This window comes from Chiloscyllium punctatum, chromosome 9 (assembly GCF_047496795.1).
Source record: "Chiloscyllium punctatum isolate Juve2018m chromosome 9, sChiPun1.3, whole genome shotgun sequence".
Lineage (NCBI taxonomy): Eukaryota > Metazoa > Chordata > Chondrichthyes > Orectolobiformes > Hemiscylliidae > Chiloscyllium > Chiloscyllium punctatum.
Genome location: NC_092747.1, coordinates 72,041,551 through 72,060,359, shown reverse-complemented (window position 1 = coordinate 72,060,359; position 18,809 = coordinate 72,041,551). Strand labels below are relative to the sequence as shown.

General features: G+C 41.9%; 1 protein-coding gene across 4 annotated transcripts in view; it reads right to left on the bottom strand.

Moving 5' to 3' along the window:
• The window catches only part of LOC140481497 (protocadherin Fat 3-like), a 792,082-nt gene extending 777,383 nt beyond the window's left edge, over window positions 1-14,699 (bottom strand). For 2 of the 4 annotated variants that reach the window (XM_072577787.1, XM_072577788.1), the window contains exon 1: window positions 14,634-14,698. The gene's annotated coding sequence lies outside the window, so the exon portion shown is untranslated. Of the gene's footprint in view, window positions 1-13,370; window positions 14,167-14,633 lie in introns of those variants that run through there. The other 2 variants (XM_072577785.1, XM_072577789.1) reach the window with 2 other exon arrangements.
• Between the last annotated feature and the right edge of the window lie 4,110 nt (window positions 14,700-18,809).

Here is an 18,809-nt window from a genome sequence, read left to right as displayed (position 1 = left end):
GAACCACAAGCAAATTGGCACAGCATCAAGATTAAAAAGAGGTAAAACACATGGCTCAAAAGATTGTTAGACCATAAGATACAGGAGCAGAAATTGGGCCATTCAGCCCAGAGTCTGCGTCACCATTCAATCATGTCAGATACGTGTTTCAGCCACATTCTCCCCATAACCTTTGATGTCCTTGATCAAAGAACCTCTGACCTAAACATACTCAAATGATCGGGTCTTCACAGCCTTTTTTGGCCATGAATTCCATAGATTCACCACTCTCTAACTGAAGGTTTTCCTCCTCTCCATTCTAGAGAGTGTCTTCCCTTCACTGCAAGACTGTGCCCTCAGATCCTAGTCTCTTCTACCAATGGAAATATCTTCCCAATGTCCACTCTGTCCAGGTCATTCAGTATTCTGTAAGTTTCGTTTAGATCACCCCCTCATTCTGCAGTTGAGAGAGTTTAGAAGATTAGATTAGATTCCCTACAGTGTAGAAACAAGTCCTTTGGCCCAATCAGTCCACACCGACCCTCTGAAGAGTAACCCGCCCAGACCCATTTCCCTCTGACTGATGCACCTAACACTATGGGCAATTTAGCATGGCCAAGTCACCTGACCTGCACATCTTTGGACTGTGGGAGGAAACCAGAGAACCCAAAAGGAAACCCATGCAGACACAATGTGGATTAGTGGTGCTGGAAAAGCACAGCAGTTCAGGCAGCATCCGAAGAGCAGTAAAATCAACATTTCGGATTTACCTACAGGGAGAATGTGCAAACTCCACACATACAAATCACGAGAGGCTGAAATCAAACCTGGGATTCTGGTGCTGTGAGACAGCAGTGCAAACTACCAAGCCACCCCAGAACCTTCTCAAAAAGGTTCCTCACATGTTAAGCCTTTCATTATCATCATTTTACAAGATGATTAGGGATTTAGATCATGAGAACCTTTTTCCACGTATGGAGTCAGCTATTACAAAGGGGCATAGCTTTAAATTAAAGGGGTGGTAGGTATAGGATAGATGTTAGGGGTAGATTCTTTACTCAGCAAGTCGTGAATTTATGAAATGCCCATAAAAGAGGGAGAGTCCACCACTGCTACTGGCAGGGCATTCAAGCGGGCATTGGATAGGCATATGGAGGATAGTTGGCTAGGATCAGCGCAACAGAGGGCCAAAGGGCCTGTACTGCGCTGATATGTTTCTAACCTCCTTTGTACCTGCTCCAGGGCCAGTACATCCTCCTTGAGGTATGGGGCCTAAAATTGCTCACAACACCTCTGTGGTCTGACCAGAGCCTTCTAAATGTTCAGAAGTACATCCCTGCTTTTATATTCTAGTCCTCTTGAAATAGATGCCATAATTGTATTTGCCTTCCCACAAACCCACCAACATACTAACAGCAGCTAATGAACTTGAAAGACCTATGCAGACAAGTAAAACCAATGTCATTTACAAAATACTTTGCAAGATCTGTAACAAACACTACATTGGACAAACAGGCAGAAAACTAGCCACCAGGATACATGAACACCAACTAGCCACAAAATAACACAACCCCCTCTCACTAGTATTCTTACATACAGATAAGGAAGGATACCACTTCGACTGGTATAACACATCCATCTTAGGACAAGCCAAACAGAGACACGCATGAGAATTCATAGAAGCATGGCATTCCAATTGGAACTCCATCAACCACCCCCTGAGAAACAACAGGAAATTACATCACCGACCCAAAAGAAACCCAAACATATAAATAGAAAACAGGAATCATGTACACTGTTTTGCCTGAAGCCCATTGAAGATTTTATCTAGTAGGGTGATGAAACGTCTGGAAATGAATCTCCCAGCTCAGCGAGCAAACCTACATCCAGAACCTCAATCTGAGCTACAAATCTTCTCAAAAAACTCGTCGCTTGCCTTCCTAACTACTGACTCAACCTGCAAGCTTACACAGAGAATCCTGGACTGAGACTCCCAAGGCCCTTTGCATTTCAGATTTCTAAATTCTCTGCCCATTTAGAAAATAGTCCATGCCTCTATTCTGCCTACCAAAGTGCGCAACCTCTCACTTTCCCATTCGGTGTTTCGTCTGTCACTTTATCCACTCTCCTAAACTGTCTCAATCCTCCTATAGCCTTCCCCGCCTACTCAATACATGTCCCTCCACCTAATTTTGTATCATCTGCAAACTTGGCCAGAATGCCTGCAGTTCTTTCATCTAGACCATTAAATGTATAAAATGAAAAGTTGTGGTCTCAACACTGACCGCTATCCCAAGAAGAACCCTTTTATCCCCACTCTTTGGCTGTATGACAGAAAGCAATCTTCTATCCATGTTAGCACCTTGACTCTAACACTACGGGGTCTTATCTTACTCCGTCTCCTGTGCAGCATCTTGTCAAAGGGCTTCAGGAAGTCCAAGTAGATAACATCTGTTGGCTCTTCTTGGTCTAAGCTGCTATTACCTCCTCAAAAGAATTCCACCAGATTTGTCAAATGTGATCTCCCCTTGATGAAACCATGCTGACTTTGCCCTATTTTACCACACACTTGCAAGTATTCAGAAATCTCATCCTTCATAATGGACTCCAAAATCTTCGCAATGGTCAGGTTAGGCCAATCAGCCTATAAATTTCCATCTTTTGCCTTATTTCCTTCTTAAACAGAAGATTAGCAATTTTTCATTCCTGAGACCCTCCTGAATCCAGTGATTCCTAAAATACCACCACTCATACCTCCACTATCTATTCAGCTGCCTCCTTCAGAGCTCTGGGGTGTAGTCCAATTGGTCCAGGTGATTTATCCACCTTCAGACTTCAGTTTTTCTAGCATCTTCTCCTTGATGGTCATCATACTCACCACTGCATCTCCTCTCTTCCCCCCCCACAAATCAATACTCTCGAATTTGAGAAGTTACTCATGTCCTTCACTGTGAAGACTGTGATGCAAAGTACTTGTTCAGTGCCTCAGCCATTTCTTTGTTGTCCATTATTACTTCTCTAGCATCCCAATGTCTACTTTTGCCCTTTAGACATCGAAAAAGGAACTCTCGCATTCTTTTATATTTTTGTCTAGCTTACCCTCCTATTTAATCTGCTCCCTCATTTTTTAAACTGTTGTAGGAGAAACAGGTTCAAATTCATGGGAGAATGGCAACAGTACTGGGGAAGGAGAGGGTTATTCCAGTGGGATGGGCTCCAGCTGAACAATGTTGGGACCACAGTTCTGGTGAATCATTTACCTAGGGCTATGATAGGGCTTTAACCTAAACACTGGGGTGGTGGATTAATTTCCATCAGAAGTGTGGAAGGAGTGTGTATGTGTGCATATGTGCTGACGTAATATTAAGGTTTAAGGTTTCTAGACCAAGTAATAGAAGAGAGTACAGAAAGGGTCAGGAATCTAGTTTCAGGTACAATTGATAAGGGAACAAGTATGAGAAGGACAGAGGATGCTATATTTAAATGCATGTAGTTTGTGAAACAAGGTAAATAAGCTTGTAGCAGGTCAGGCAAAGGAACAGGAGAATCGACGTTTTCGGGCATGAGCCCTTCTTCAGGAATGAGGAGGGTGTGCCAAGCAGGCTAAGATAAAAAGGTAGGGAGGAGGGGCATTGGGAATACAATAGAGGGAAGGAGGTTAAGGTGAAGGTGATAGGTCGGAGAGGTCAGGAAGAAGATTGCAGGTCAAGAAGGTGGTGCTGAGTCTAAGGGTTGGGACTGAGAAAAGGTGGGGGAGGGGGGTGGAAAAGAAGCTGGAGAAATCTGCATTCATCTCTTGTGGTTGGAGGGTTCCTAGGCGGAAGATGAGGCGCTCTTCCTCCAGGCGTCGTGTTGCCATGGTCTGGCGATGGAGGCGGCCCAGGACCAGCATGTCCTTGGCGGAGTGAGAGGGGGAGTTAAAGCGTTCAGCCACGGGGCGGTTGGTGTGGGGTGTCCACCACCAAACCATCATCTCCCAGACAATCCATAACCTCATCACCTCAGGGGATCTCCCATCCACCGCCTCCAACCTCAGTCCCACAACCCCGCATCGCCCAACTGGGAAAATCAAGTCGGCAACGGATCTCAAAAGGAATTCATGGAATGAAAACACATTTTTTCAAGCAGCTTGCAGCAGAGTACACTAGGGAACTGACAATTCTAGTTTTGGTCATGAGGCAGACATGATTAGGGAGTTTAAAGGTAACCCCAAGGGGACAATGACCATAACATGTCAGAATTCACCTGGTAGGTTAAGAGGGAGGAGCTTCAGAGGTAACAGTATTACAATTGAGTAAAGGTGACTACAAAAGAGAGGAGGAGGGGGGAAGGAAGGAAAGAAAGAGATCTCCGGAGTTGATTTGAAGAGGAGTCTAACAGTGACGATGAGGGAACAGCAACAGTAGATGATTCAGGAAGCACAGCAGAAATACATTCCAAGAAAACAGCAACATACTAAGGGCAGCATGAGGCAACAAGCTGAGAAGGGAAATCAGGGATAGCACACAAGCAAATGCATACAATGTGGTTAAGATTAGTGAGAAGCCAGAGGATTGAGAAGCATTGAAAAACCAGAGGATAATTAATTATGGGGTGGGTATCAAATAGGAGATTAAGCCAGCAACTATTATAAAAAAGACTGCAAGATTTTTTAGAATTATATAAAAAAAAGGTAAAAGGCAAAAGATGTTGGACCACTGGAAAAAGAAGGCTGCAGTAGTCATAACAGGGAGCAAAGAAATGGCAGAAGAACAGAATTACATCAGTTTCCACAATAGAAGGCACTAGCAGTATAGCAGAACATCAAGAGATACAGAGGTGAGTTTAGTGGCCATCAGTAAGGTGAAGGTGCTAGGGAGACTGAAAAGGTCTGAAGGTAGATAAGTCACCCAGACCAGATGGACAAGAGTCCAGAGTTCTGAGGAGACTGTAAAAAAAAAGGTATTGATGATGACCTTTCAGGAGTTGAGTTGAGTCGAGTCAGGAAGGGTCCTAGTTAACCAGAAAATTGCTAATGCAAGGTTCAGAGGAAAGGGAGGCAGAAGACAGGAAGTTTAGGCAGTTAGCCTGACATCAGTTATTGTTAAAAAGGTTTTAGAGTCAATTATTAAGGATGGATTGCAGAGTTCTTTGTCAAGGGTAAAATAGGGCTGAGAAAGTCATGCCTGTCAAATCTGTTAGAAGTCATTGAGGTGGTAATGAGCAAGTTAGACAAAGGACACCCAAGTGGACATGGACTATTTGGATTACCAGAAGGTCTTTGACAAGTTGTCACACAGGATGCTTCTAAGATAGATAAGAACCCATGCTGTTTGGGGCATAGGTAAAGGGTTGGCTGACTAGCAGAAGATAGTAGGGATAATGGGTCTTTTCAGGATAACAACTGGAGACTAGTGGAGTTCTGAAAGGATCAGTGTTCAGATCACAACTATTCACATTGTACATCAACACTTTGGACAAAGTAACTGCGGACATTTGCAAACTTAAGTGATTAAAATTGCTGGAAGCACAGATAGTGTTGAGAAAGCTGGGACTGCAGAAGAACTTTACTACCAAAAGTAGGCAAAGAAAATGGAATACAAATGTAGGAAAATGTGAAGCTGTACACTTTGATAGGAAGAACAGAAACATGCCTTTTTACCATTTTTAAAAATAGTTTTAGAAATCAAGCATAAAATAGACTTTGCAGTCTTAGTTCAGGATTCTGTTAAGGTAAACATGAAAATTCAGTTGGCAGTTAGGAAAGCAATACAATGTTAACATTCATTTCAAGAGGGCGAGAATACAAGAGCAGAGATGTCCTGCTGAGGCTATAGTCAGACTGCACTTGGAATATTGAAAGCTGTTTGAGCCCTGTATCGAAGAAAGCCTGTGGAAGCCAAGTTATTATGTGTACAATTCCTGATTGATAAGGGGTTCAAGGGTTATGGGGAAAAGACAGGAGAATGGGATTCAGAAGTATATCAATCATGATCAAATGGCAGAACAGACTCAACACATCGATTGGCCTAAAAAAAGTTTACTCCTACGGTCTTACAGTTTTATAGGAACTTTCCTGAAAGTCAAATTAGTTTTGATCAATGACATGAACTGAAAACATTAACAGATGGACTTTACATTTCCAACGATTTCTGCCTTTTTTGGCTATTCTAAGCATGCAGATTCTCCCCCCCCCCCTCTCCTGACCAATTTTATCCACTGCTTTGGTCCTCAGTTTCTACTACTGACATGGCAAACGTGAGGACTGCAGATGCTGGAAATCAGAGTCTAGATTGGAGTGGTGTTGGAAAAGCACAGGTCAGACAGCATCAGAGGAGCAGGAAAATCAACGTTTCAGGCAAAAAGCCCTTCATCAGGATGGCACTTCAATCGTGGTTTAATTGAGCGTTATGTTCAAAAGACTGGTGTATCAGATGAAGCATGACCAGAATTCTTTCTAGCAAAATGTATTACATTTCTTTTAGTTCCAGTGTTCAATGTCCTTATGCAAAAGCTGTCTAGAGGAAAGTAAAAGTATCACATTAAAAAATACTGCCAAATACCATGTGATTTTTTGTTTAAAATTTTCCACTCCCAGCTCTTAATCCTACCTTTGAATATTTTAGAAACAGTGACAGATAAAGAACCGAATTATTTCTCAATGCATTGGTCTTTGCAAAACTGAGCTAAAGCTCAAAAATCAATACAAACCATCTTGTCTGACAGTAGCAAGCAAAAGGTACAGGCTACCATGAACGCCCATGCTTCAGCATGTGAACAAGCAGGGAAACTGCCACTCCTTTTTCAAATTGCTGTTTCCACTGCATCTGCTTAATCTAGAATGGTATTTTTAAGAAGCAGTTAAAAAGGCATTTAAAACTACAGATACATTATCCAATGCCAACCTTTGTGCAAAAACACTAAGTTCCCTACTGTACTGAACTGCTTTATTAGCCTAAATGGTTTAATGTTACTCCCTTACTTATTTGGTTTAAGATTCAAACCAACCCACACACTGTTTTAATGACAAGACTCAATTGCCTTGAAGAATTTTTGCATTTAGTCCTACACTGATGTGACATCACAGTTTTCCACTTCAGTGATATAATTAACACAGACAGTATGCGTGCCATATAAATGGATTCCCCAGAGTTAAACTTCAGAGTAATGCCAAGAGGAAATACCATTCACAACAGTGGTTTCTAGATTATTCCAAATCAGTAGCGTTTAGAACCTATTCTCTCATGCCATGCACTAGCTGAGGTCAAATGGTCAATGATAATTCAAAGACAGTTGCCAGTACTGAAATTGCAATGGAACATGGGGTGGCTTTGGATTAATTTTCATGCTGATGTAGAATTCCTAACGTTGTAAGATAATGTAGTTTTCACCACAAAGCACAAGATTTCATCTGAGGAACTCAGTAAAGTGAAGGAATCAAACTACTCTCCACGTATTTGCTAAATAGCAGCTTACATGTAAAATTTTTAATTGTCAAAGCAACTTTCGTACAAGTTCAAGATTATATGTGCACAATTTCTCCAAAATAAGAAACACTGATTCACAAGTTTAGAAGTGTGGATATCAAGTTTTCATGACATTACACTGTTGACCTTTCTAAATAGAAATCAAATTCGACTCTAAACTGGCTAGCTCTACCAATATATCACAAGCACTTGTAGGGCATATATACAGTTGCCAACATAAGTTGGAAGGTCTCAGTGGTGATCATCAACTGCAGTAACATCCTGTTGGTTCTATTGCAGTATTGCCATCAATAATATGGTTATTGCAAGAAATCCTGAAAGTTGCAATAAGGCTTCATGACAATTCAATAAAATACTTTTACTAATCAAGATGTCAAACAATACACATTCTAATTGACAGTGCATTTGGCTGAAAAGATGACTATTTAAGAAAAAACAAAATCAAGAATTTTGTTCAGACCTGCAGATCATATAGGTGGGGTGAAAAGACAAGCAAACAGATCCCGGTAATATTTTCCTACAATAATCTCAGTAATGAGTTATGGCTGCAAAGTACCCTTCAGTAACAAGGCCAAGCCAGACATTATTTGTAGGTCAATAAATATCAAATACTATAAGATCATTACTATATCCACACAACCACAACATTTCAGCAGACATTTTAGGGTAGTAATGGAAAGCAAGAGCCCTGATTAATTTACTCTTCTTTAAGCGATAGGAACTATCACTGCCCCAGCTGTTGTACGTGATTAAAGATTTGGAATCAACTTAACAGCTTCCTTCTCCAAATGCCTCTTGCAAGATACACACCATCGGGAGAATATCTTACATTTATGAAGCTTAGAATGTCATATTGGTCCACTTCTTTGGTGCTACATGATCTGATTTCAGATAACTCAACATCTTGTTTAGAAAATGTAATGCATGTTTTCTATCTTTATAAAGTAATAATTGCTTCAATTTTCACAGATCTGTAAAAAAAAAGTGTATTTATCCCTCACAGTCTTCAGTCAGTTGAAAAGCAATGCTTTTATTCTTCCAAAGCGATCTGTAAGATTGATCTTCATGCACCTTAATGCTGAGATCAGATGCTAAAATCCACATTTAATGTTTTAATTCAATACTGCCAGAACTTCTATAATTCTGTATTAAAGCATTTGGTCTTGTTCACAATCGCATGCAAGTCCTCATCAGCTTTCTTTATTTGACAGCTATACTGAATACACTTTCTGCGCAGAACATTTTAATCTTTTATAACTATTGTCATTTTTATTGCAAAGAAAGAATAAGGAGGCATGTTTTGGAAGCAAATTTAATGCAAAAGTAGCAAACATGCTGGTTGAAAACATTTCATTTTATAGCTGGTTTTCATTCCAAAACTAACTTATTCAACAACGTTTACTTTGCATCTTTCATTTCATAACACCTTGAATTTCTTCAATGAATTAGTTTTGAAAGTCAGTCAATAGCTATATAAAGCAACCTAAGTCAACTTAAGACATTCCACATGTGTAAACAAGATCACAGTTTAATTTTAAACACTTGATATTGATGCTGCTCTTAAAGTATACAACTGATTTTACTGGAACTAGTTAAGAAATATTTTTATTGAAAAATTTGCCTACAAAATTAGAAAGTTGCAAAAATGTGAAAATTAAGCATATCAAATACAATAAACAGTAAACCAACTACTATACTACTTTACAAAAGTAATTAAAACTACTTATTACAAATCAATCAATAAATAACACCACTCAGTGCAACAGGATCATAGCTCTCAACTTTTGAGAGCATCAAATAATAAACTGACATTTGTTCAAAATTCTTCCGCTCATGACATTAGGTTTATCAGAGCAAACTATTGTGGCTAGACAAAAGCCTTAATCAAAATGGTGGGCAGATATGTTTCCAAGAAATTCACAAAGGGCTGCCATGCCTTGTAAAAGTTGTCCATTTTCTGGTGCATCATATTTGTAACAACGTCTTAAGTGAATTATGGAAAATGCTCCTTATGCCATCCCAACAGACCTGGGGGTTCTCAGACACCCAGCACATCAGAATGTTCTTCCTCACACAAAGTGAGAATGTTGAAAAGCTTTTACCTATGCACATTTAAGGGAGGTAAATTCAGCAAACCCAGGAGCAAAGAGTCAAGGCCCACCTTTACTTTGGTCCTCAAGACCTTCTCTATTACTCCTGCCACAGTGCTCCAGAGGACCACAAACAATGAGTGAGAGTACCTCTATTTTAGATTTGGGGCACACTGAAGAAGCACCCTGCTTAAATTTTGAGATGATCTGGGACCAGATGAGTCCTATGAAGAACATTTAACTGCATAACATGGCTCCTATTACATATGGAAATGCTCCTCGCATTCTCACAAAATGTCCTCCCATGTTTCCAAAGTGATTTCAACTGCCAACTCTCTCTCCCAGACCTCATGAAGATGCTGAATGTCATCAGAGGAAACTCCCCCCCCCCCCCCCCCCCCAACAAATGAAAGAGAGTACTCACTTCAGAGCTGTTAACCTGAAGCACCCTCTTTTCCCTTTCACATCTATAACACTCAGTCAAGAACATGGTCTCCTTTTAGATAAAATCTCTAATCTGAAAGAAATGAAAGAGGTCCCTACTTGACAATCTATATTTCCGAATTATTCGATTAAATGATATCAACATTTCACCCTCAAACAGATCACCCAAACAAAAGACTCCCCAGTCCACCCAAAGTTTAAATCCAGGATCTACTGTCCCTGGCCAGAAACCCGGCATGTCAACTATGGGAGTAAAATATGTTTTAGACATATTACCTTCCATCTGCCTCGCTGCCCTCCATACTTTGATAGTGTTATTAACTATTAGATTTCAGCAATGTTCTGCAACTGTCCTCATTTGGTCTAAAAAACAACCAGCTGATAAGAGGACTCCTGGTCTGAAAGGCCTCAGTGTCCGACCACGGCGACGCTGAATCCCCACAGGCCCAGTCAATATCTTCTAATGTCAAGGAGATCCACTCCCCCCAATCCATGGGCAATTGCAGTTTCACAAGCTTATAGTGCCAAATAAACTAAACCAGCCATTCAATTTCTAAAATGTTTGCCTAGAGAACAGCAAAGGGAGTTTCTGCAAAGAGTACAATAAGCAAGGAAGAACATTCATTTTCATCACAACAACTTGACCCAACCATGATAATCAGAAGCCCCCCCCCCCCTCACTCCATCTTTGAAGGTCTTGTCTAATTGAGTCAAACAAATGAACAAAATTAGCCTTGAATAACTGACCAAAGCTGGGGGTAACATCTTCAGTGAGCCTCCAGACGAAAGACTGCTGATGTTTCCTGCTTTCTGTTTATATGTTTGGGTCTCCTTGGGTTGGTGATACCATTTCTTGTTGTGATGTCTTTCCTATGATGTCATTTCCTGTTCTTTTTCTCAGGGGCTGGTAAATGGGGTCCAAGTCAATGTGTTTTGTGAAAGCGTTCTGGTTGGAATGCCATGCTTCTAGGAATTCTCATGTGTCTCTCGGTTTGGCTTGTCCTACAATAGATATGCTGTCCCAGTCGAAGTGGTGTCCTTTATCTGTACTTAAGGGTATTAGTGAGAGAGGGTCATGTCATTTTGTGGTTAGTTGATGTTCATGTATCCTGGTGGCTAGGTTTATAACTTTGTCCAATGTAGTGTTTGTTACGGTTCCTGCATGGTATTTTGTAAATGACATTAGTTTTGCTTATTGTCTGTACAGGGTTATCAAATTCATTAGCTACTGTTTTAGTGTGTTGGTGGGTTTGTGGGTTGCCATGATGCCAAGGGGTCAGAGTAGGCTGGCAGTCATTCCCAAGATGTCTTTGACAAGGTTGCACACTGTAGATGTCACCACTAAATGAAACAAATTAGAGGAAACCTTCAAGAGTATCAATAATACTCTTACTGGCATAAAGTCCACTAAAGAGGAGGAAAAAACAACAACAAACTGCCATTTGTAGATGTCACAGTAGAGCAAACAGCCAATGGGGAGCTTCCAACCAGCATCTACAGGAAAATGACATTGCTTCTGTAGCTCAATCATCCAAACATCCACAAACGAAGCTGCATCAGAACATTATTTCAATGAGTCACCACACATTGCAGCACAGAGAAACTATACAGAGCAGCAGAAAATCATCTCTACAGTGTATTCAAAAAGAATAGGTACCCAATGAACACAGTCCACCAATTTCTCAGGAACAAACCCAAGCAAGCAGACAAACATGTCCAAAATCCCTGGTCACTCTTCTCTACAAAGAGATCTCAAATGACTGCCAGACTACTCAGATCCCTTGGCATCATGGTAGCCCACAAACCGACCAACACACTATAACAGCAGCTAATGAACCTGAAAGACCTTATAAAAGACAATAAGCAAAACTAATGTCATTTACAAAATACCTTGCAAGTACTGGAACAAACACTACATTGGACAAACAAGCAGAAAACTAGCCACCAGGATACATGAACATCAACTAGCCACAATACAACATGACCCTTTTTAACTAGTATCCTTACATACAGATAAGTAAGGACACCACTTCAACTGGGACAACACATGCATCCTAGATCAAGCCAAAAAAGACATGCACGAGAATTCCTAGAAGCATAGCATTCTGGTTGGAATGCTATCAACAAACATATCGACTTGGACCCCATTTACCACCCTGAGAAAAATGTCATTTCCTGTTCATCACCAACCCAAGGAAACCAAAGCATAAATAGAAAGGAAACATCAGCAGTGCTTTGTCCAGAGGCTCACTGAAGATGTCACCTGGTAGGGTGATGAAACATCTGAAAGTGAACCTTCCAGCTCAGTGAGCAAGCCTACATCCAGAACTTCAACCTGAGCTACAAATCTTCTCAAAACTCGCTGGACTATATTACTATTAGGCATAACGTGCAATACAATTTATTGAGATCTTGAGTTCTGTGGATCGTTTAATTTAAAAAAAAATCATCTCATTGAGCAATACTAGATCTAGAATAGCTTTCCAGTTGGCTCCAAAAAAAGTCTCAAAAGCATTATGACCAGATTTGCCCCTTGACTTTCATATACTATATGGAGTCTAAAGATCCCCACAAATATTGCACTAAGTTATTTAATACTCCAAGGTTATGTTTATGGGTTCCCTTAAGACTGTATTCACATTTACTTAAAAAAAACCTGCAATTTCTGACCCTTGGAATCCCTAGTCAATATTTATCCACCAAAACCAAATTAATTTTATCAAATATTTCAGTACAATGAGTTCTTGCTATGCATAATTGTGCTCTCGTTTTCCCATATTACAACAATGACAGAACCCGACGGAACCATAGGCGGATGCTCTGAGGTCACGAAAGGTTAAGTTCTCTGCTCTTTTCAAACGAAGGCTAAGACAGTAAAAGCTCCTCTCAAACTATAAATAGATTAGGAGGGGGCTACCTCCAATCGGTACTGACATGGTATGATATAATACAGTTGACAGCAATAGGCTATTCAGCTAACATGGTCGATGTCGCTATAACGGCTCCACAAGCAAAAAAATTCCCAAATTATTTCATCTCTCCGGTTACACCAGCATTTAAATCACAAAAACTATCCACGAATCAAAGCAAGAACATTTACAACTACTTCTGCACAAATTAAGACGCTTCTGGTGATACAAAGCGAAAGTAGCACATAATTCATGAAACTATGCTATGGACATATTCGGTACGAAAAACGAAACTTCGACAAGACCATATTGGGTGCACTGTTACTTCCTTACACATCAAATATATTCAGGAATTGTTCGGACCTAAACACTGATTTGAATAAAAAATTTTGACTTTCGAATAAAGCAGCAGCAAATCAGACAGAGAGTGATGCAGCAGAGATTGTCGTTTTGTGCAAATCGAACAGTTGCGATGGACTTACATGAAGGCAATTAGTTACGTTTAGTCATTGAGGATACTTCATTCACTCGACAGGGCGGGATCACAGTGCAAGAATGTCAACGGTCAAAAACGCATTTTGAGATTTTAACTCGTCCTTATCAACTCCCAACGTGAAATTCAGCTAGCTGCGAGGACTTGCCAAACTTTCGGCAGTGGATTTCACCAGGATTTGCTACGGCAGTTTTTCTGCGACACACACGCACACAGACCGGGGAGATTTGGGGCAGCACGGGTGCTCAGTGGTTAGCACTGCTGCCTCAGAGCACCAGGGTCCCAGGTTCGATTCCAGCCTCGGGCAACTGTGTGTGGAGTTTACACATTCTCCCTGTGTCTGCGTGGGTTTCCTCCGGGTGCTCCGGTTTCCTCCAAAGATGTGCAGGTTGGGTGAATTGACTATGCTAAATTGCCCGTAGGTCAGATGCGTTAGTCAGAAGGAAGAGAGTCTGGGTGGGTTACTCTTCGGAGGGTCGGTGTGGACTTGTTGGGCCGAAGGGCCTGTTTCCACACTGTAGGGAATCTAAAAATCGGAACCATTACATCGTTATGAGATTTCCAAAGAAAGCAGCCTGCTGACTATCCTTAGCCGGACTCGGAGATGGAACAGAATCTGCTCAAACTAGCGGCAGTTTCGCTTCCAAATAACGGCAATTCGTGTTTCTGCGGCAGCGGAAGGGTGAGCTTTTATCCATCTCAACTGGCAATGGGCCAGACAGATCTTTCCTACATATCAGGCTGTGGCAGAGTTTTACTAGACATTTGCCGCTTCCTAACAGCTTTCACCCGCACCCACCACTGCCAGCCCGGCACCAATCCCTGCCCACCACTGCCAGCCGAGCAGCATCAATCGTTGCCCACCATTTCCAGCCTGGCACTAATGCCTGCTTTTACCAGTCTCGTCCCTTTTTAAGTTTTGCAGGAGGGGGCGTCATACTCTCCAAAATTGCAGCATCACGAGAAAGCAACGGGACAGTACCAGCAAGTAAACACTAACTTGAATTATACATTTTGCGCAATTCTCATTTAAAAAAACAAAAGTGCGCGAATTAACGTTTATCAAATTATTAGTGTTTAGTCGCCTCCTCCTGCTCTAAATCCGTTAACTTGCTGTATTTGTACTTAAGCTGTTCATAACAGGAGCCTTTGAAATCGTTATCCAAAAACCAGTGACCATAAATATATTGCCCTAAATCACTGCTTTCAGACATGTGTTAAAACAATGTGAAAACTCGAAAAGAGAACAAACCTTATACAGGAGCTCGACCTGACCACAAGAGCCAGAATATCACAATGCGCCTTCCAGAGTTGTTCACTAAAGTCTGACGGAGAACTGGAGAAAGAGAGATAGTAATTGGTCTACACCAATCCGGGGGAGAGGGTGGGGCAGGCTTCAGTTCGGCGAGCTGTCTGATTGGTTCTCGGAGATGTCAGTTATCGTTGTTGCTGGCGCCAGGCGAGGTGAGGTGGACAGGTGCAATACCTTGTTGAGTAAGGGTGAGGTGATTGGAAAAGGGGTCTCCCTACATACAAGTCGATGAATCTGTACTGCTATAAAGCTGATACAACAGGTTTTTTTTTGTAAAATTCAGAAATATAGAGAATTTGGGTATTCACAGGAGGAGCACTAGCTCTGAGTTTCAGAGGCTGAGACGATGTGAATAGCCAGTTTCAATATATCGTTACACCATAGCGAAAGGGTGTAGAAGCAGCGATCAGTCAGGGAGAACCAGGCTGGTAGTACGAGAATTTTCTTGAGTGCATCTCGGTGTTGAATTGGTATCCAGTTCTAGTCATGGCTGAGGGCGATGGCTCCTGGAGGGAATGCTGCTGAGGCTGAGTCCACATTGCCTCACTTATGGAGGGGTCAGAAGAGGAAAGTAATATGGGTAGGTAACAAATATTTTTGTTACCAGAGATATAATTCCAGGATAGTATGTTGTCTCCCAGGTGTTGAGGCAACAGATGTCACAAAACAGCAGCAAATCACATTGAAGGGAGAATGTATGTACCTAGATGTCATGGTCCACATCAAAACCATCTTAAGGATGACAAGATTATACAGGCAGATTTCAGGAACCTAGGTAATGAATTAAATTAAGGTCTCAGTAATTTTCAGATTATCTTCAATACTGAGGACATTTTTGTTCACTTGTAGGAAGTGGTGTTCCTAATTGCTCTTGAGAGGGTGATAATTTGATATCTTGTTGAACTTCTGCATCCATGTGCTGTAAGTAGACCCGCAGTGTCTTTAGAAGGAGAGAGTTTCAGGGTTTTGACTGAGCAACAGTAAAGGAACATAAATTTATTACTAAGCCAGGATGGTGAGTGACTTGGAGGGGAGCTTGCAGTTAGTGGTGTTCCCATGAATTTGCCGCCCTTGTCCTTCTAGTTGGAAGTAGTCATGGGTTTGGAAAGTAATATCCAAGGATGTTTAGTGAACGTCTGCATGCACCTTGTAGATCATACACACTGCTGCTATTGAACATTGGTGGAGGGAGTGGATGCTTGTTGATGTAGTGGCAGTCAAGAGGGCTGCTTTGTGCTGGATGGTGTCAAGCTTCATGAGTGTTGCTAGAATATTCTATCACATGCCTGACTTGTTCCTCTGTAGATGATGGACAGGCTTTGGGGAGTCAGGAGGTGAGTTGTTTGCAGCAGTATCCTAGCCCTGACTTTCTCTTGTAACCACTATTTATATGATGAGTCCAGTTGAGTTTCTGGTGAATAACCTTTAGGACGTTGATTGTGTTGCCATCACTGAATCCTGCACTGTGTGAGTACAAAAATAAGAGAATAGTATAATTGAATGCATGGCTGAAGTGATGGTGCAGGAGACGTTCACATTCATTGGCCATTGGAATCAGTTTTGAAGGAGAATGGACTTTCATAAGCCAAATAAGTTGCACCTCAATAGTGAGTTTGCAAGAAGGACTGTCAGAAATAGGGTTAGGATATTGGGAAGCTAATTGACAGATGGAGGTAGAGGCTACAAGGCCCTAACCGAGAAGGACTCACTGTCATGTTCCATTGTGCTGCAAATTAAAAAGTGTGCAATGGGGAAGAAAATGGCTGTGACCACACTTGGAGTGTGTGTAGCTGACTTGATCTGTGAGAGCAGGGGTTATAGTACCCACTGATGTTAGGGTGTTAAAAGGGAAAGAACATTGTACGCAGAACCATGTTGTAAAGACCTGTACAGACCAGTGGGCTCCCACTTTCCTAGTCAACCTAATACATTGCTCTCCTATGTGTTTTTCCTCCCTGCCATTTGTATCACTGAACAATTCATTAACAAGTATCTCTTTGAACATTGATCATAAAAGAATAGAGATGTTTAAAGAGGAGATCCAAAGGTATCAGTGTAAAAAATGAGCCATATGATACTGTAGGCTATCAATACATGGATCATGTATGTAGTCATGAAGTAATGCCGATATTGTAATAATGCTATTTGGGGCTACACAGACAAACAACCAGATCTAAGGTGAAATCAATGATGTTCTGTGTGTACTATATACAGTGCTTTATGAACCTTGCCACCAAATGCCTTGTTTTTGTCTTTCTGTCCCTACTACATCTTGATGTACTCCCTGTTTTGGCAGTTGGGGTGAAGGGAACCAATTTGGCAGTGGAGCCCAGAGGCAATTTGAACATTATCTGCATGAACTTACAAGAGTCAGAAGTGTCAGGCATAGTGGAGGTGGGGATGTAGCTCCTTCGGGAATGCACTGAGAGGAGACATCTGAGAAGACTATATGTGGCTTATGCTTTGGCTAGGTGCCATGTGGCACCACTCTGTCTCCTTGTGAGGAAATGATGCCTGGAGTGATCACCAGGTTTCCTACCCCCTGTCACCCTTGCTTCGATCTTGAAAATGGTTGGGGCACTGGAATCACAGTGCGATTTTCCCCTTTTTGGAAATGTTCAAATCTGTCTCTGAGCAAACAGTGCAACCTTGGAATGCTGGTGCTCCTCTGAATGTACAGCAGACTTTTAATGATAGCATGGATGCAAGGAGTTTCCATCTCCTGGTAATTCCCAGTGATTGGAAAGTTGGTGTGGAAATGATGTGTGGTAAAATGGGACCAAAATTGAATATGAGAGAAACAGAGGGTGACCGAGAGGGAGAGGCATCACTGCAGCGCATACAATACAGCCTGGAAGCAGTCACCCACACTGAAGAGCGGATCTTCATGGGCTAGATATTAAGGAGTATTTATAGCCCAAACATTTCATCAGTGTAGTGTTGCCCTCCTTCCCTCCTCCTCTAACAGAAAAAAGGTGGGGGTGGTTACAGAGATATGCATTTGGAAAATTTGTTTGTAGCAAGGTGAGTGGTAAGGCTTTGGTTTGAGAGGCTTCGGAGGGCAACGGCTCAGTGAAAAGTACAGGTAAACTCAGGTAAAGTCCTTTAAACTTTCCTCTTTAGTCCTACAGCAGTTGAGATGGCAGTTAGGGCAGTTGCATATTCCTCCTGCATGATGGCGGAGCTCAGGGAGACTTCCATCATCCCTGATGACTGCACCCAGCTGCAGCTCCTGGGAGACTGTGTTAGGGAGCTGCAGTTGAATGCACTCGGGATCATCCGAGATCATCATAGATAAGAGTTTTAATGAGGTGGCCATACCTAAGGTGCAGGCAGAAGGTAGCTGGGTGATCACCAGGAAAGACAAAGATAATAGTCAGAGTATAGGAATCCCCTGTGGCCATTCCTCTCAAAAACAAGTATACCATTTTGGCTACTGTTGGGGGACACGACCGTTCGGGGGAAAGCAGCAGTAGCCAGGCCAGTGGCACTATGACTGGCTCTGGTGCACAGCAGTCAAGGGTGAAGGTAAACAGGACCATAGTGATAGCAGACTCGATAGTTTAGGGGACAGACAGGAGAATCTGTGGCTGTAAACAGGAATCCAGGATTGTGTTTTGCCTTCCGGGTGCCAGGGTCCAGGATGTCTCAGAGCAACTGCAGAATGTTCTCAAGGGAGAGGGTGAGCAGCCAGAAATCATTGTGCACATTGGCACAAATGACATAGGTAAAAATAGGCATGAAGATCTGTGGAGTGATTCTAGAGAGCTAGGAAAAAGTTTAAAAACCAGGACCTTGATGGTGGTTACCTCTGAATTAGTTCCAATGCCACATGCTGGTGAGGGTAAGAACAGGAGGATATGGCAGATGAATGTGTGGCTAAACAACTGGTGCAGGGGATAGGAATTCAGATTTTTAGATCATTGGGATCTTTTCTTGGGTAGAAGTGACCTGTTTAAGAGGGACTGGTTGTCCCTGAATGGGGGGGGGGGGGAGCGAGGCAGTCAGGTTTGCTACAAGGGAGGGTTTAAACTAGATTGCCGGGGTGGGATGGTCCTCAACAGCAGGGAGGCAAGTGTGACACTGGAAAGCGATATAGTAATCAGAAATAGTAAG